The sequence below is a fragment of the Xiphophorus couchianus genome, chromosome 13, assembly GCF_001444195.1.
Source record: "Xiphophorus couchianus chromosome 13, X_couchianus-1.0, whole genome shotgun sequence".
In the NCBI taxonomy this organism is placed as follows: Eukaryota; Metazoa; Chordata; class Actinopteri; order Cyprinodontiformes; family Poeciliidae; genus Xiphophorus; species Xiphophorus couchianus.
In genome coordinates, this window is record NC_040240.1 from 21,068,288 (window position 1) to 21,087,169 (window position 18,882).

General features: G+C 44.4%; 2 long non-coding RNA genes across 2 annotated transcripts; one reads left to right on the forward strand and one right to left on the reverse strand.

Annotated features, from left to right (window-relative positions):
• Positions 1-3,730: 3,730 nt before the first annotated feature.
• LOC114155346 (uncharacterized) lies at positions 3,731-4,805 on the reverse strand. Its single transcript, XR_003597721.1, has 3 exons — positions 4,738-4,805; positions 3,844-3,900; positions 3,731-3,751 (listed from the first exon to the last, which is right to left on the reverse strand). It is a non-coding gene; the product is annotated as an uncharacterized LOC114155346 (long non-coding RNA).
• Positions 4,806-15,031: 10,226 nt separating this feature from the next.
• On the forward strand, positions 15,032-15,707 carry LOC114155413 (uncharacterized). The gene is made up of 3 exons (XR_003597736.1): positions 15,032-15,139; positions 15,371-15,479; positions 15,669-15,707. It is a non-coding gene; the product is annotated as an uncharacterized LOC114155413 (long non-coding RNA).
• Positions 15,708-18,882: the final 3,175 nt, after the last annotated feature.

An 18,882-nucleotide genomic window follows, 5' to 3' on the forward strand; every position in this document is an offset into this window, starting at 1 on the left:
GTGGTTGCAGCAGTTGTGGCTGTTGTTGCGGCAGCAGTGATTGCAGCAGCTGTGGTGGTTGTTGGTGCAGCAGTGGTTGCAGCAGCTGTGGTTGTTGTTGCGGCAGCAGTGGTTGCAGCAGTTGTGGCTGTTGTTGGGGCAGTAGTTGTTGCAGCAGCTGTGGTAGTTGTTGTCGCAGCTGTGGTAGTTGTTGGGGCAGCAGTGGTTGCAGCAGTTGTGGTTGTTGTTGCGGCAGCAGTGAATGCAGCAGCTGTGGTGGTTGTTGGTGCAGCAGTGGTTGCAGTAGCTGTGGTGGTTGTTGGGGCAGCAGTGGTTGTAGCAGCTGTGGTTGTTGTTGGGGCAGCAGTGGTTGCAGCAGCTGTGGTAGTTGTTGGGACAGCAGTGGTTGCAGCAGCTGTGGTAGTTGTTGGGGCAGCAGTTGTTGCAGCAGCTGTGGTAGTTGTTGGGGCAGCAGTGGTTGCAGCAGCTGTGGTGGTTGTTGTCGCAGCTGTGGTAGTTGTTGGGGCAGCAGTGGTGGCAGCAGCTGTGGTGGTTTTTGGTGCAGCAGTGATTGCAGCAGCTGTTGTGGTTGTTGGGGCAGCAGTGGTTGCAGCAGCTGTGGTTGTTGTTGGGGCAGCTGTGGTAGTTGTTTGGGCAGCAGTGGTTGCAGCAGCTGTGGTAGTTGTTGGGGCAGCAGTTGTTGCAGCAGCTGTGGTAGTTGTTGGGGCAGCAGTTGTTGCAGCAGCTGTGGTGGTTGTTGGGGCAGCAGTGGTTGCAGCAGCTGTGGTGGTTGTTGGTGCAGCAGTTGTTGAAGCAGCTGTGGTGGATGTTGGGGCAGCAGTAGTTGCAGCAGCTGTGGTGGTTGTTGGTGCAGCAGTGGTTGCAGCAGCTGTGGTGGTTTTTGGGGCAGCAGTGGTTGCAGCAGTTGTTGTTGTTGGGTCAGCAGTGGTTGCAGCAGCTGTGGTAGTTGTTTGGGCAGCAGTTGTTGCAGCAGCTGTGGTGGATGTTGGGGCAGCAGTAGTTGCAACAGCTGTGGTGGTTGTTGGGGTAGCAGTAGTTGCAGCAGCTGTGGTAGTTTTTGGGGCAGCAGTTGTTGCAGCAGCTGTGGCAGTTGTTGTCGCAGCTGTGGTAGTTGTGGGGGCAGCAGTGGTTGCAGCAGCTGTGGTAGTTGTCGGTGCAGCAGTAGTTGCAGCAGCTGTGGTGGATGTTGGGGCAGCAGTCGTTGCAGCAGCTGTGGTGGATGTTGGGGCAGCAGTGGTTGGAGCAGCTGTAGTGGTTGTTGGTGCAGCAGTGGTGGCAGCAGCTGTGGTGGTTGTTGGGGTAGCAGTAGTTGCAGCAGCTGTGGTAGTTGTTGGGGCAGCTGTGGTAGTTGTTGGGGCAGCAGTTGTTGCAGCAGCTGTGGTAGTTGTTGTCGCAGCTGTGGTAGTTGTTGGGGCAGCAGTGGTTGCAGCAGCTGTGGTAGTTGTTGGGGCAGCAGTAGTTGCAGCAGCTGTGGTAGTTGTTGGGGCAGCAGTGGTTGCAGCAGCTGTGGTAGTTTTTGGGACAGCAGTGGTTGCAGCAGCTGTGGTAGTTGTTGCAGCAGCTGTCGTTGTTGTTGGGGTAGCAGTAGTTGCAGCAGCTGTGGTAGTTGTTGGGGCAGCTGTGGTAGTTGTTGGGGCAGCAGTTGTTGCAGCAGCTGTGGTAGTTGCTGTCGCAGCTGTGGTAGTTGTTGGGGCAGCAGTGTTTGCAGCAGCTGTGGTAGTTGTTGGGGCAGCAGTAGTTGCAGCAGCTGTGGTAGTTGTTGGGGCAGCAGTGGTTGCAGCAGCTGTGGTAGTTTTTGGGACAGCAGTGGTTGCAGCAGCTGTGGTGGTTGTTGGGGTTCCTGTTGTTGTTGCAGCAGTTGTGGTAGTTGTTGGGGCAGCAGTGGTTGCACCAGCTGTGGTAGTTGTTGGGACAGCAGTCGTTGCAGCAGCTGTGGTGGATGTTGGGGCAGCAGTGGTTGCAGCAGCTGTGGTGGTTGTTGGTGCAGCAGTGGTTGCAGCAGCTGTGGTGGTTGTTGGAGCAGCAGTGGTTGCACCAGCTGTGGTGGTTGTTGGGACAGCAGTGGTTGCAGCAGCTGTTGTAGTTGTTGGGGCAGAAGTTGTTGCAGCAGCATTGGTAGGTGTTGGGGCAGCAGTTGTTGTTGCAGCTGTGGTAGTTGTTGTCGCAGTTGTGGTAGTTGTTGGGGCAGCAGTTGTTGCAGCAGCTGTGGTAGTTGTTGTCGCAGCTGTGGTAGTTGTTGGGGCAGCAGTGGTTGCAGCAGCTGTGGTAGTTGTTGGGGCAGCAGTGGTTGCAGCAGCTGTGGTGGTTGTTGGGGCAGCAGTGGTTGCAGCAGCTGTGGTAGTTGTTGGGGCAGAAGTGGTTGCAGCAGCTGTGGTAGTTGTTGGGGCAGCAGTGGTTGCAGCAGCTGTGGTAGTTGTTGGGGCAGCTGTGGTTGCAGCAGCTGTGGTAGTTGTTGGGGCACCAGTGGTTGCAGCAGCTGTCGTTGTTGTTGGGGCAGCAGTGGTTGCAGCAACCGTGGTTGTTGTTGCGGCAGCAGTGGTTGCAGCAGCTGTGGTTGTTGTTGCGGCAGTAGTGGTTGCAGCAGCTGTGGTGGATGTTGGGGCAGCAGTGGTTGCAGCAGCTGTGGTGGTTGTTGGGGTAGCAGTGGTTGCAGCAGCTGTGGTGGTTGTTGGGGCAGCAGTGGTTGCAGCAGCTGTGGTAGTTGTTGGGACAGCAGTGGTTGCAGCAGCTGTGGTAGTTGTTGGGACAGCAGTGGTTGCAGCAGCTGTGGTAGTTGTTGCAGCAGCTGTCGTTGTTGTTGGGGCAGCAGTGGTTGCAGCAGCTGTGGTGGTTGTTGGGGCAGCAGTGGTTGCAGCAGCTGTGGTAGTTGTTGGGGCAGAAGTGGTTGCAGCAGCTGTGGTAGTTGTTGGGGCAGCTGTGGTTGCAGCAGCTGTGGTAGTTGTTGGGGCACCAGTGGTTGCAGCAGCTGTCGTTGTTGTTGGGGCAGCAGTGGTTGCAGCAACCGTGGTTGTTGTTGCGGCAGCAGTGGTTGCAGCAGCTGTGGTTGTTGTTGCGGCAGTAGTGGTTGCAGCAGCTGTGGTGGATGTTGGGGCAGCAGTGGTTGCAGCAGCTGTGGTGGTTGTTGGGGTAGCAGTGGTTGCAGCAGCTGTGGTGGTTGTTGGGGCAGCAGTGGTTGCAGCAGCTGTGGTAGTTGTTGGGACAGCAGTGGTTGCAGCAGCTGTGGTAGTTGTTGGGACAGCAGTGGTTGCAGCAGCTGTTGTAGTTGTTGCAGCAGCTGTCGTTGTTGTTGGGGCAGCAGTGGTTGCAGCCGCTGTGGTAGTTGTTGCAGCAGCTGTCGTTGTTGTTGGGGCAGCAGTGGTTGCAGCCGCTGTGGTAGTTGCTGGGGCAGCAGTGGTTGCAGCCGCTGTGGTAGTTGTTGGGGCAGCAGTGGTTGCAGCAGCTGTGGTGGTTGTTGGGGCAGCAGTGGCTGCAGCAGTTGTGGTAGTTGTTGGTGCAGCTGTGGTGGTTGTTGGGGTTCCTGTTGTTGTTGCAGCACTTGTGGTAGTTGTTGGGGCAGCAGTGGTTGCAGCAGCTGTGGTAGTTGTTGGGGCAGCAGTGGTTGCAACAGTTGTGGTAGTTGTTGGGGCAGTTGTGGTTGTATCAGCTCTGGTTGTTGTTGGGGCAGCAGTGGTTGCAGCAACTGTGGTGGTTGTTGGGGTTCCTGTTGTTGTGGCAGCAGCTGTGGTTGTTGTTGGGGCAGCAGTTGTCCCTACTATTCCACAAAGAAAAAAGAAACTCTGGCTTAGTTTGCTTTTCGTCTAGTTTTTGCTGTCATTTATTTGAAGTTCATGTTTATGTCCTTACCAGCAACCAGAAGTAGAATGGATAAAATCTTCATCATTGTTCCAGAAGAAATCTTTTCTGTTCCAAAATAAGACATTTTCAGCTGTTATTTGTAGCTATGAATTTGTTTAATCCTTTAACTGACATCCTCAAATACTTACCTGTTAGCCAATGAAAACTAAATTAAACTGAAAACTGTTATATAGCATATCTTCTGCTTGTGTTTCTGCATTTGTTACTACAAATGTTAAATCAAATCTAATTAAAGATTATATTTTAAATTACATTTCAAATTTGTTTTCATTGTTTTTGATCTTTTGTTTAAATCTTTTAAATAATCTTATTCCTTATAACTTCAGTTTATGTTTGTTTTGGTTTGCATAAAATGCAGTCATTGGAGCATTACTTTCTCAGATAAGTACTTACTTAATTCAAATTAATTTGATTTAAAGACCTGAACTGAGGTTTTCCTTATGTCACAACACATATGAAAATAAATGTCAAATATCCACATTTTTCTTAAGAAATATATAATCAAATCAGTCCAGTTATACTGATTCTAATTCAGATTTGAATCTGTTCATGAAACTGATTTATTTAAGTTTTAATGGAATGAAATGGATTTTTACAGTCAGTAAAAATCTTTTTATATATGGAAATCCGAGAGATTGTACAGAGTCATAGACTTTACAGTAGCCTTTTCTCCTCATCACCCCAACGTAGCTTGGTGATATAGGTCGTTAACCACTAGTTATATTTGTGCTAAAACACAAATTGATTTAAGGCATCACCATTAGAATTTGTAGCAAAATATGTTTAAATTCCCACCACATTAATAGTACTATAATAAGTATAAGTCCCTAAAAAGATCCAAGTAATCAATGACTGAAAATTGTCAAAATTGTAGGCACTTACAAGTTGCGTCCAATATGCTGTCTTCACTTCAGTGACTGAAGTTGTGATGTTTTCTGTTCCTTTCCCTCTTGCTGGTTGATTGGTACTGTTTACTGGTTGAACACAGATGCTTTATATCCACCCAGAGCAGGTGCTATGACATCAGAGCATACGAAGATGGAAATTAATCTGCAATTATGTGAACAATGTTTTATTTTAGGTGTGGCTACCTGACGGTAAATTTTTTTGTTCTTTTGTTTTTTTCTTTTCTAAACCTTCCAAAGTAAACTGGTTGAACATTGTTTCCTTTCCTGTTAGAAATGAGAAAATGGTAGGAATTTTACAATTCTGTCATTTGGTCCTTTTCTGATCAATTAATTTCAACAATCACTCAGTGCATTACAAAAGCATATAAAACAGAATTAAACATTTCTGTTTATGTTTTGATTTGGCACTTATAGCTGTAAAGACTGCTAATTAAACTTTGTTCAGCTTTGTCTTATTTTAGACACCACAGCAATTTTTTTCCTAAAAATAATATGACTCTTTGCTTTTGGTTTTAATAAATTTATTGTGTTGCTACAAGGAATGTGTCTAGTTAGCTCAACATCTGAAGACAGACGCATTTATTGGTTTATTGCTTTTTTAAAATACAGTCATTTTCAAAGGCTACAGCTTAACTCTCACATTCTGACTTCCACAGCACCTTTCACACATTTTAGTTATTTAAACAGATATTTGAACATTTAATGGTGATAGATCTGTGGTGATCAATCAGTTCAATGGACAATTTAAATCAAGCACACTAGAACAAATGTATAAGGCTCAGACTTTGACGGCCATGTTATTTGTAAGACACTGCATAACTGTATTGTAACTTATAGCAGATGAAGGAATGCTGGCAGATGTTTACACCAATTACAGATCTTGCTTTTTAAATTTTGTTTCAGGGTTATGCTGTATGTAGAATACAAATTTTAACAAAATCCTAAAGACCTGGAGACCTGCCCTGCATGTACAGTTCATTGCAAGGTTTGGTTATAGAACTGTCTTTTTCTGGATTTCTCCTATTAAACTTTTAGAGAGCTACATTTGGCAAAGTTTGAAAATTATTTTTTTAACATTCGTGTATGTACCCTCTCTATTAAGCACAACTTGAAAGAAATGAAGTACTGTTCAGACAATATATTAAGAGAGGTCAGTTATATGCTGTCTGGCCTAAATGTTGTATTGTAAAACAGTTAAGATAGTATATTTAAATAGTATTTGTTTTGACAACAAGGTTTTGTGCTTGAAATAAGAGCAACTTATCGGGTTTTTCATATGACTCAACTGGAAGAAAAAGGTTTCCTGAGCTCACACCCTTTGAGTGAACTGTGCAGAATGCGTACAGCTTTGTTGCTGTTCCCACCCAAGCAGTGTCCTCCCTTTTAATTATGCTTCTATCACTTGACTAGTTTTCACGTCAGAGAGAATAATACTAGTCATGCATGCGCTAAATTGTTTCCTCAATTTGTATTCTAATTTTGTACACAAGTACACCTTTAAAAACACCTTGATTTTGAGTTGAGTTTTTAGTTCAAACAGATTTTTGCTACATCTTGCTGAATAAATTTTAATCTTTAGAGTACGGTAACTTGTAGAATTAGTTTGAAAACCATATTTACACCATGGCAATTTTATTTACATTACATTTCATGACTACTAAAATCCACCTGGAGTGAAATATTGGAATAAAACGGTTGCACATTCAAACACAATAATAAATGTATAGTGTGAAGAAACAAAAACCGTGCTTGAACAAACAAATTTATGCACTGATGTAAACACTTAGACTGCTGACAAAGTGTTTTGATGACATAACACTGAACTTAATATTCTGTTCTGAACTGTAATTGAACTTTTGAGATTGTCCAAAACGCATTTTTTACGTTAATGTATAAAATATTTAGTCAATTTTAAGCGTATACGACATGAGAATATTTGTGGATTTTAGCATAATATTATTTCTACTTTTAGGCTTTCCACTCAGTCAGGAGAATCTAAGCTTGTTCTTCTCCCCAGCTAAGACTGTTTCAGTGCTCTCCTGTGTTCTTAACATGTATCTTGTATCTGTCATGATATGCAGTGAAGAGGTGGTGAGGAAGACGCTGAGGACCCAGGTTGGAATGAAGAATTGATGACTTAATGATAAAAAAATAATAATAATTCAGGCAGCACAATTGAGCAAAGGGCTTATGCTCACAAGTAGCAACTGGTACAAATGAATAACTGACAGCAGACCAGACCAGACCAGACTAGACTAGGCTAGTCTAGACGACAAGACAGATAAGACAAGGACCCAAGTGGGATTAAAAACACAGAGGTTAATCAGGGAAACGAGACACAGCTGGGAACAATCAAGGGGTAGACAGGACAACATGGAGACTAAATTAACTGAAAACGACACAGAAACCTAAATTAACACAGAGAAAAACCCAAATCCCCACAGTATTACGTTTAAGAGGTGTGCATGAATTAAAAATGCATCGTTAAAAATTCATGTATGTTCTCTACATACATACATCGTACGTATCAGTTGCTTCTGTTTTTTGTTTTTTGGCTTGTCATAATATGAGACTGTACACAGCGTGACAATAACTCACTGTACTGGAATGCAAAGCATCTGACGCAAAGCTCCAGACTCTGACATCAAGGCAACTACTGTTCAGGTCATAAGCACACACACTCAACATTCAAATATTTGACATCTAAACCTAGAATAAGCAAATAAAAAATTGAGTTAATTAAATAGAAATCTAATTAGAAGTATGTGTTGTAAATTAACTGTAGTCATTGTATTTTATGTTCTTTTGCTCAAAGTTGTTTTTATTTTATCTTCTACATTCTCTGTGCATCTTCATCCAGTTTCTCGTGTCACGTTTTTTTTTTTTTTTTTATTGACACCTACTGCAATTGTAATTGTGTAACCAGAAAGATCTGACCAAAGTTCCCAGTTGATGAAATGTTTTCTTGCAAAGCAGCTGACAAAAGAAAGCATTAACCTCTCTCAAAAGGTTGGGTGGATCTTTTCTCTAAAAAGGTTCCTAATTTCCTTTCCTATGTCAGTAAGTGTGCTGTTAGAGAAGGTAATGAAACACTTCTTTTTATTCAACATGTCCGGTAAAGAGCCTTTTGATTTCAAATCCTTGGCTTGACCTCATTGTGACAGACTTAGATCATGGATACTTTGTAAATATCAGCATTCTACTTTTTTAAAGTAGAATTTTTAAATTTAAAAGGTCGTGTAATTTTAAAATAGGTAATCAACATAGGTAATTATCAAAATTACAGAAATAAATTATTAAAATATATCCTTCTTTGTGGAATAAATCTATGTAACATTTAATAAATCTGTGTAACATAAAAGTGTCACTTTCTGAACTGAATTAATGTATAAACTACATTTTTTCATGATTTCTAAATTTTTGAGATGCAACTGCAATTTACTTTTACTCAAGTAAAAGTAAAAAGAATCCACCCAAGAAATTACGCAAATAAGAATAGCAAAAAAATATTTGGTAAAAAGAAAATCTACCGTACTCAAGTACTAACTGATCAAATTATCAATCAACTAATATTTAAAAATGACATCAGACGGATCAAAATATAATATATGTGGTAATTTTGGTATTAAGGACCAAAATGACAATAATACATATAAACAATAAAAAAAATAACAAAATCAGGCAAAAGAAAAAAATCAGTTTCTTACAATAAAAAGCTATTTGCTCTTTCTTTCGGAACAAACTCATCAGCGCCAGGATTTAGCAGAGGCGTGTCCTTTACTTGGGCTCTTTCAAAATAAGAGTTCATTCCATCGGATCGTTGAGAACCAGCAACTGAGATTATGTTCAAAACATTAAGTTTTGCATTAATTGCTGCCAACTCTGTTTCCAAGTCTAATTTTTCCTTTTCTTTTCTCAGTTTTTCCTCTTGAGCTTCGATCAGATGTTTTTTGTCCAACGCGGCCAATCTCTCCATGAGCGCTGCCTTTTCAGCCGCAGCTTTAATGCGTGCAGAAGAGGTAGATGAAGTCCGAGACTTCTGTGAAGATTTTTTGAACGTGGCGTTACACTTGAAATGTTAGAGACACTGTCTTCAGGATTTATTTCATCCAGATCTGCAACCTGATCATCATCAACATTATTTTTCTGTTCGGTATATGAATCTCCTGCTTCATGCAACCAAACCTTTACATTGTCCATAAAATCAGAGAATGCCGTCACCTTGGACTGAAAATACACAGATTGCCTTTTCACTTCTTCTTCTGGTAATAGCAAACATAAAAAGGATTCATGTAAATCGGTTGCATCTTGATAGCATTCAATAAACTTGACAAAGTCAGAAGACACTTTCTTAACATTTTCTTGTGACGTCATTAATGCGGAAATTTTCTCCACTAATTTTGAAGCTTGCTTACACTTTAAACTTCGTTTTTCTTGACATGTTTTTATGTAAAACTCCAAACCCTTTGGTGTGAATTTGATCTTTCTTTTCTCTTGCGACATCTGAGTGTCATCCTCTTTGCTCTTTACATCAGACATTTTTAGCGATCCTTTGAATTATTTCAAACATTTAAAAGCAGCACAATCCACAAGGAATCCACAGGACAAAGCAAACATGTCTCTTTGTTTAAAGAGGTTGATTCATGTGAACAAACATTTCCATGATGGGCGTCGGCACACGTCTTTATCCAATTAAGCGTCAACTTGTCACATCAAACTCATCTCATCAGTCTGTGCAGTGAAACAATGTCTTTAAACTCCAGTAGTTTCACCGTTTTCCTTTACGGCTTGAACAATATTGCCACGTACCAGTTTGATGAATGAGTGACGTGTCGATCCAGGCCTGACGCTTGATTTCAAAGACCATCCAAAACCTTTTGTTTGACGGTAATCCTTGAGATCCATACATCCAACATGTCCATTGATGAGGGATTATTCCTTTTAGTCCGCGAGTTGGTTCCTTACTTGATCCATGGGGAGGTTTTTATTTGCTGTAATGGCGATTGTTTGTCAAACCAAACATCCAATAAAAGGTTCTATCCGCCACTATGAGGTACTGGGGTCCAGATTCTTCACGCAGGCACAAGAAGTTTAATGTCCAAACTTGTTTATTATCTTGGTTGCTTTTATTTTCCTTTTCAGCAAAACACTTATAACGTTCAAACTTTCCTTTGTTGCTCCTGTCTACTTCTGTCTACTTCTGTTGCTCTGGTAAAAACCATAGGCCCCAAACCCAAATGCCTGCTGGTCCTTTACCAGGCCCCTAAACTTATAGAAAGTGGATTGATCTACCTCACTTCCTGTCTTTAGAAAACGAATAAATAAGAACAAATAATAAAAACAAAAGATAAATAGAACTGACAATTATGAACCTGCAAATAATACAAAAACTAGAAATGTAAAAATAAACTAACAAAATTCAAATGCATAAAGAAATAAAGAATAAATAGCTCCAACAGCAGTTACCCTTATAAGTTTTTGTCATTGAATTTACAGAAATCCAAGTTTGTAACATTTAATTAATACACTCTGTTAGAAGACATGTTTTTTCTCCTAAAACCTTTTTTTGGATGAGAAATATTAATAGAAATGAACTGATAAGTCAGAAGATCGGATTTCTCTAAATAAAATTAGAGAAACCAGTATATCGCCGGGGCACCGGGGCACCGGGGCACCGGCGATATACTGGATATACAAAACGAGCATAGAAGTTGTTAAGTTCGTTGAGGAAGGAGACATCAGTAGAAGCGGGGGGTGGTATTGGGGTACTTGTAGTCTGTGAGAATCTGAAGGCCTTGGGGTTTTGGATTCAGTTGTGCAAAATAGCCCTAATTCAGTTGAAAGAACAAATTCCCAAAAATATTTTTGTTACCTAGTGTAACCAAGCCTTAACCTGGTTTTTATGAACAAGAATTATTGCATGTTAAGAGCAAAAACATGTTGTCCTTAACAATACCACCACCTATAGTCAAGTGCTGGGTACTGCACATGAACTGCAGCGAGACCTCGCAAATTCAAGGAAAATTAGTCTCCCAAGAGTGCAACAATAACAGTCTTAATAATAACATTATTATTATTATTATTATTATTATTATTATTATTATTATTATTATTATTATTAATAATAATAAATAGAATACACCTATGTTGAACACTTTAGAAGCACATTTCTAGTGAATTGTTTTCCCTAGACAATATTACTTTGGTACCCTGTTGTAGTGTTAGGAACCAGGCTGGTATTCAAATAGATTCTCAGAGTCCTATCAGAGCGCTCCCTTCTTAGCCTAAAAAATACTTCTAATGAGTTCTAGCTTAAGTGTGATCTAGTCAGTTGCTGAAAATATCTCTGAGAGAGGAGATGACAGAAATGTCCATCTTAGTGAGAAGCTGTGGTGGATCCGGTTACTAGATGTGACTATGGACTGTGATTGAGTCTTGAGCCTTTCTGAAGAACAAAACAGTAGGTCTAGTTTTGGCTGTCATTGGTTGATACATGAAACAAAATAATATACACACAAAAAATATACCCAAAGTAATCCTTTAATAGAAATCTACTACTCATTCAATCTAGACTGTTGAAGACGACGATGAAACTAAAATTACATTAATTGCCACATAGCAACAAAATGTTTGGTTGCACCTTATTTACATCCTCATCATTATTGTAACTTGTCACAGCTTTTTTTTTTATCTATTTCATTGTTAATTATTATTATGGGTGTTAAACTGTCAGCAATTCACTGTGATGTCATGCTTATATAAAAAAGATTTATCTGGCAAAATGGCAAGTTGGCATAAAATGGAGAAGTTAGTCTGCTTGTCTGTCTGATTCCCAATTGAGCCATACAGTTTGGAATTGTTTTCTATATTATTTTATTGTATTTGAATATGACTGTTTCACTTTTAATTTTAATATATTTCCATCTCTGAAAGTGCTGTCCCACCAAGATGTATTAAGAATGCCTGTACACTTTACAAATGAACCACAAATTAACAGTAAGCGAATGTAGTTTTTACTCTTTCTGTTAATGATAAACTTGAAAATGTTGCATGATGTAAAAAGATAAACCACCGTATTGTCACATACAGTAACTGTAAAAACAAACATGTAGTTAATCAGACATTTTTTTATTCAGGAATTCTAAAAGTACATGATATGATCATTTATTGAAATAAATAAGGGAAAGGAAGAAGAAATCAAGAGCATACATTCTGCACAATCAATAACATATATAATGCTCCCATTCAGAAAAATAAATATTAAATTAAAAATTATGGCATTTTAAAAAATATAATAAAAGAAGAGCATCCCATATGGTAGTGTAATTTTAAAATGTTTCAAGAGACAAAAAACATATGTATGTTATTGATTTAAGAGTTTAACTTAAAACCATCATAATGGATTTAAAGATTACATTCAAAATAACTTATAGAAATAAACATAGTGCATATAAAACATTTGGAAAAACATTTTCAAGACTAAAAGATTTCATTTAAACATAGGATATGTGCAAGTTTAATTCAACATAACTATTGAAAAAAGAGCTATAAGCAGGAAGACACTTGATTTGTTGTGAACTGCATTGGAGGTAGTTGTTCTAGTGGTAGGTGAAACTGTGCTTGTTGTTGGAGTTCCAGCTGATGTAGTTGTAGGAATATTAGTGGGGGCGGCGGCTGCAGTAGTGACAGCAATACTGGTTGGAGCATCAGCTGCAGTTGTGGCTGGTACAGTGGAAGAAGTATTTGTTTTTTGAGCAGTTGTGGTTGTGCTCACTGCAGCTGTGGTTGTTGTCTCAGGCGCTGTGGTTGTTGATGGAGCAGCTATGTTTGTTGTTGGAGCAGCTGTGTTTGTGGTCGCAGCAACACTGGATGTCGTTGGTGAAGATGTGATTGTTGTCTCAGCCACTGTGGTTGAAGTTTGAGCAGGTGTATTTGTTGGAGCAGCTGTGGTTGTTGTTGGTGCAGGTGTGGTTGTAGTTGGAGCGACTGTGGTTGTATTTGGTGCAGCTGTGGTTGTTAAATGGGCAGTTGTGGTTGTTGTTGGTATAGCTGTGGTTGTAGTTGGGGCCACTGTGGTTGTTGTTGGAGCAGCTGTATTTGTTGGAGCAGTTGTGGTTGTTGTTGGTGCAGGTGTGGTTGTAAATGGGGCCACTGTGGCAGTTGTTGGTGCCGCTGTGGATGTAGTTGGTACAGCTGTGGTTGTTATAGCAGCTGTAGTTGTTGTTGGAGCAGCTGTGGTTGTTGTTGGTGCAGGTGCGGTTATTGTTGGTGCAGTTGTGGTTGTTGTTGGAGCAGCTGTAGTTGTCCTTGGACCAGATGTGGTTGTAGTTGGAGCCACTGTGGTTGTAATTGGTGCAGCTGTGGTTGTCGTTGGTGCAGCTGTGGTTGTAGTTGGAGCAGTGGTGGTTGTTGTTGGTGCAGGTGTGGTTGTTGTTGGTACAGCTGTGGTTGTAGTTGGAGCCACTGTAGTTGTTGTTGGTGCAGCTGTGGTTGTAGTTGGGGCCACTGTGGTAGTTGTTGGTACCGCTGTGGTTGTAGTTGGTACAGCTGTGGTTGTAGTTGGTGCAGCCGTGGCGGTAGTTGGATCCACTGTGGTTGTTGTTATAGCTGCCGTGGTTGGTGTTACTGCAGGTATGGTTGAAGCTGGAGCCACTGTGGTTGTAGTTGGTACAGCTGTGGTGGTAGTTGGAGCTGCTATGGTTGTTGTTGGAGCAGGTTTGGTTGTAGTTGGTAAAGCTGTGGTTGTAGTCGGTGCCTCTGTGGTTGTTGTTGGTGCAGCTGTGGTTGTTGTTGGAGCCACTGTGGTTGTTGTCGAGGCCACTGAGGTTGTTGGTGGAGCAGGTGTGGTTGTTGTTGGAGCAGCTGTGGTTGGTGTTACTGCAGGTATGGTTGAAGTTGGAGCCACTGTGGTTGTAGTTGGTACAGCTGTGGTGGTAGTTGGAGCTGCTGTGGTTGTTGTTGGTGCAGGTGTAGTTGTTGTTGGTGCAGGTGTGGTTGTTGTTGGTGCAGGTGTGGTTCTTGTTGGTGCAGGTGTGGATGTAGTTGGAGCCACTGTGGTTGTTGTTGGTGCCACTGTCGTTGTAGTTGGCACAGCTGTGGTTGTTGTTGGGGCCACTGTGGTAGTTGTTGGTGCCACTGTCGTTGTAGTTGGTACAGCTGTGGTTGTTGGAGCGGCTGTGGTTGTTGTTGGAGCAGCAGTGGTTGTTGTTGGTGTAGGTGTGGTGGTTGTTGGTGCAGGTGGGGTTGTAGTTGCAGTTACAGTGGCTGTAGTTGGTGCAGATGTGGTTGTAGTTTGTGCCGCTGTGGTAGTTGTTGGTGCAGCTGTGGTTGTTGTTGGTGCAGCTGTGGTTGTTGTTGGAGCAGCTGTGGTTGTTGTTGGAGCAGGTGTGGTTGTTGTTGGTGCATGTGTGGATGTAGTTGGAACCACTGTGGTTGTTGTCGGAGCAAATGTGGTTAATGTTGGAACAGCTGTGGTTGTAGTTTGTGCCGCTGTGGTAGTTGTTGGTGCAGCTGTGGTTGTTGTTGGTGCAGCTGTGGTTGTTGTCGGAGCAGCTGTGGTTGTTGTCGGAGCAGCTGTGGTTGTTGTTGGAGCAGCTGTGGTTGTTGTCGGTGCAGTTGTGGTTGTTGTTTGTGCAGCTGTGGTTGTAGTTGGAGCCACTGTTGTTGTTGTTGGAGCAGCTGTGGTTGTTGTTGGTGCAGGTGTGGTTGTTGTTGATGCAGTTGTGGTAGTCGTTGGAGCAGGTGTGGTTGTTGTTGGTGTAGATGTGGTTGTAGTTGATGCAGCTGTAGTTGTAGTTGGTGCAGGTGTGGTTGTAGTTGATGCAGCTGTGGTTGTAGTTGGTGCGGCTGTGGTTGTTGTCGGAGCAGCTGTGGTTGTTGTTCGAGCGGCTGTGGTTGTTGTTGGTGCAGCTGTGGTTGTTGTTGGTGCAGCTGTGGTTGTTGTTTCAGTAGCTGTGGTTGTAGTTGGAGCCGCTGTTGTTGTAGTTGGTGCAGCTGTGGTTGTCGTTGGAGAAGGTGTGGTTGTCATTGGTGCAGGTGTGGTTGTCGTTGGAGCAGGTGTGGTTGTCGTTGGAGCAGGTGTGGTTGTTGTTGGAGCCGCTGTGGTTGTAGTTGGTGCAGCTGTGGTTGTTGTTGGGGCCGCTGTGGTTGTAGTTGGTGCATGTGTGGTTGTTGTTGGGGCTGCTGTGGTTGTTGTTGGTGCAGGTGTGGTTGTCGTTGGTGCAGCTGTGGTTGTCGTTGGTGCAGCTGTGGTTGTCGTTGTAGCAGGTGTGGTTGTTGTTGGTGCAGGTGGGGTTGTAGTTGGAGCCGCTGTGGTTGTTGTTGGTGCAGGTGTGGTTGTAGTTGGTGCAGCCGTGGTGGTAGTTGGATCCACTGTGGTTGTTGTTATAGCTGCCGTGGTTGGTGTTACTGCAGGTATGGTTGAAGTTGGAGCCACTGTGGTTGTAGTTGGTACAGCTGTGGTGGTAGTTGGAGCTGCTGTGGTTGTTGTTGGAGCAGGTTTGGTTGTAGTTGGTAAAGCTGTGGTTGTAGTTGGTGCCTCTGTGGTTGTTGTTGGTGCAGCTGTGGTTGTTGTTGGAGCCACTGTGGTTGTTGTCGAGGCCACTGAGGTTGTTGTTGGAGCAGGTGTGGTTGTTGTTGGTGCATGTGTGGATGTAGTTGTAGCCACAGTAGTTGTTGTCGAGGCCACTGTGGTTGTTGTTGGAGCAGCTGTGGTTGGTGTTACTGCAGGTATGGTTGAAGTTGGAGCCACTGTGGTTGTAGTTGGTACAACTGTGGTGGTAGTTGTAGCTGCTGTGGTTGTTGTTGGTGCAGGTGTGGATGTAGTTGGTACCACTGTGGTTGTTGTCGGAGCAAATGTGGTTAATGTTGGAACAGCTGTGGTTGTAGTTTGTGCCGCTGTGGTAGTTGTTGGTGCAGCTGTGGTTGTTGTCGGAGCAGCTGTGGTTGTTGTTGGAGCAGCTGTGGTTGTTGTCGGAGCAGTTGTGGTTGTTGTTTGTGTAGCTGTGGTTGTAGTTGGAGCCACTGTTGTTGTAGTTGAAGCCGCTGTTGTAGTTGGTGCAGCTGTGGTTGTTGTTGGAGCAGCTGTTGTAGTTGATGCAGCTGTGGTTGTAGTTGGTGCGGCTGTGGTTGTTGTCGGAGCAGCTGTGGTTGTTGTTCGAGCGGCTGTGGTTGTTGTTGGTGCAGCTGTGGTTGTTGTTTCAGTAGCTGTGGTTGTAGTTGGAGCCGCTGTTGTTGTAGTTGGTGCAGCTGTGGTTGTCGTTGGAGAAGGTGTGGTTGTCGTTGGTGCAGGTGTGGTTGTCGTTGGAGCAGGTGCGGTTGTTGTTGGGGCCGCTGTGGTTGTAGTTGGTGCAGCTGTGGTTGTTGTTGGGGCCGCTGTGGTTGTAGTTGGTGCAGGTGTGGTTGTTGTTGGGGCTGCTGTGGTTGTTGCAGGTGTGGTTGTCGTTGGTGCAGCTGTGGTTGTTGTAGCAGGTGTGGTTGTTGTTGGTGCAGGTGTGGTTGTAGTTGGAGCCGCTGTGGTTGTTGTTGGTGCAGCTGTGGTTGTTGTTGGGGCTGCTGTGGTTGTTGTTGGTGCCGGTGTTGTTGTGGTTGGTGCAGCTGTGGTTGTTGTTGGTGCCGGTGTTGTTGTGGTTGGTGCAGCTGTGGTTGTTGTTGGGGCAGGTGTGTTTGGTGTTGGTACAGCTGTGGTTGTAGTTGGAGCTGCTTTGGTTGTTGTTGTTGCAGGTGTGGTTGTTGTTGGAGCTGCTGTGGTTGTAGTTGGTGCAGCTGTGGTTGTTGTTGGTGCTGCTGTGGTTGTAGTTGGTGCAGGTATGGTTGTTGTTGGGGCTGCTGTGGTTGTTGTTGGTGCAGGAGTGGTTGTCGTTGGTGCAGGTGTGGTTGTTGTTGGTGCAGCTGTGGTTGTCGTTGTAGCAGGTGTGGTTATAGTTGGTGCAGGTGTGGTAGTAGTTGGAGCCACTATGGTTGTTGGGGCTGCTGTGGTTGTTGTTGGGGCAGTTGTGGTTGTTGTTGGTGCCGGTGTGGTTGTTGTTGGAGCTGCTGTGGATGTAATTGGTGCAGGTGTGGTTGTAGGTGGTGCAGCTGTGGTTGTTGTTGGTGCAGAAGTGGTTGTAGTTGGAGCCGCTGTGGTTGTAGTTGGTGCAGCTGTGGTTGTTGTTGGGGCTGCTGTGGTTGTAGTTGGAGCCGCTGTGGTTGTAGTTGGAGCCGCTGTGGTTGTAGTTGGTGCAGGTGTGGTTGAAGTTGGTGCAGCTGTGGATGTCGTTGGAGCAGGTGTGGTTGTGGTTGGAGCCGCTGTGGTTGTAGTTGGTGCAGCTGTGGTTGTTGTTGGTGCAGGTGTGTTTGTTGTTGGTACAGCTGTGGTTGTAGTTGGAGCTGCTTTGGTTGTTGTTGGGGCTGCTGTGGTTGTAGTTGGAGCCGCTGTGGTTGTAGTTGGTGCAGGTGTGGTTGAAGTTGGTGCAGCTGTGGATGTCGTTGGAGCAGGTGTGGTTGTGGTTGGAGCCGCTGTGGTTGTAGTTGGTGCAGCTGTGGTTGTTGTTGGGGCCGCTGTGGTTGTAGTTGGTGCAGGTGTGGTTGTAGATGGAGCCGCTGTGGTTGTTGTTGGTACAGCTGTGGTTGTAGTTAGTGCAGCTGTGGTTGTTGTTGGTGCAGCTGTGGTTGTTGTTGGTACAGCTGTGGTTGTAGTTGGAGCTGCTTTGGTTGTTGTTGGTGCAGGTGTGGTTGTAGTTGGTGCAGCTGTGGTTGTTGTTGAGGCTGCTGTGGTTGTTGTTGGTGCAGGTGTGGTTGTCGTTGTTGCAGCTGTGGTTGTTGTTGTTGGTGCCGGTGTTGTTGTTGTTGGTGCAGCTGTGGTTGTTGTTGGGGCAGGTGTGGTTGTTGTTGGTACAGCTGTGGTTGTAGTTGGAGCTGCTTTGGTTGTTGTTGGTGCAGGTGTGGTTGTTGTTGGAGCCGCTGTGGTTGTAGTTGGTGCAGCTGTGGTTGTTGTTGGGGCCGCTGTGGTTGTAGTCGGTGCAGGTGTGGTTGTAGTTGGTGCAGCTGCGGTTGTTGTTGGGGCTGCTGCTGTGGTTGTTGTTGGTGCAGGTGTGGTTGTTGTTTGTGCAGCTGTGGTTGTTGTTGGTGCCGGTGTTGTTGTGGTTGGTGCAGCTGTGGTTGTTGTTGGGGTAGGTGTGTTTGTTGTTGGTACAGCTGTGGTTGTAGTTGGAGCTGCTTTGGTTGTTGTTGTTGCAGGTGTGGTTGTTGTTGGAGCTGCTGTGGTTGTAGTTGGTGCAGCTGTGGTTGTTGTTGGGGCCCTTGTGGTTGTAGTTGGTGCAGGTATGGTTGTTGTTGGTGCTGCTGTGGTTGTTGTTGGTGCAGGAGTGGTTGTCGTTGGTGCAGGTGTGGTTGTTGTTGGGGCCGCTGTAGTTGTTGTTGGTGCAGGTGTGGTTGTTGTTGGTGCAGCTGTGGTTGTCGTTGGAGCAGGTGTTGTTGTAGTTGGTGCAGCTGTGGTTGTCGTTGGAGCAGGTGTTGTTGTAGTTAGTGCAGCTGTGGTTGTTGTTGGGGCTGCTGTGGTTGTAGTTGGTGCAGGTGTAGTTGTTGTTAGTGAAGGTGTGGTTGTAGTTGGTGCAGCTGTAGTTGGTGTTGGTGCAGGTGTGGTTGTTGTTGGTGCAGGTGTGGTTGTTGTTGGTACAGCTGTGGTTGTTGTTGGTGCAGGTGTGGTTGTCGTTGGTGCTGCTGTGGTTGTTGTTGGAGCAGGTGTGGTTGTTGTTGGTGCAGGTGTGGTTGTAGTTGGAGCCGCTGTGGTTGTTGTTGGTGCAGCTGTGGTTGTTGTTGGGGCTGCTGTGGTTGTTGTTGGTGCCGCTGTGGTTGTAGGTGGTGCAGGTGTGGTTGTTGTTGGTGCAGGTGTGGTTGTTGTTGGTACAGCTGTGGTTGTTGTTGGTGCAGGTGTGGTTGTCGTTGGTGCTGCTGTGGTTGTTGTTGGAGCAGGTGTGGTTGTTGTTGGTGCAGGTGTGGTTGTAGTTGGAGCCGCTGTGGTTGTTGTTGGTGCAGCTGTGGTTGTTGTTGGGGCTGCTGTGGTTGTTGTTGGTGCCGCTGTGGTTGTAGGTGGTGCAGCTGTGGTTGTTGTTGGTGATGCTGTGGTTGTAGTAGGTGCAGG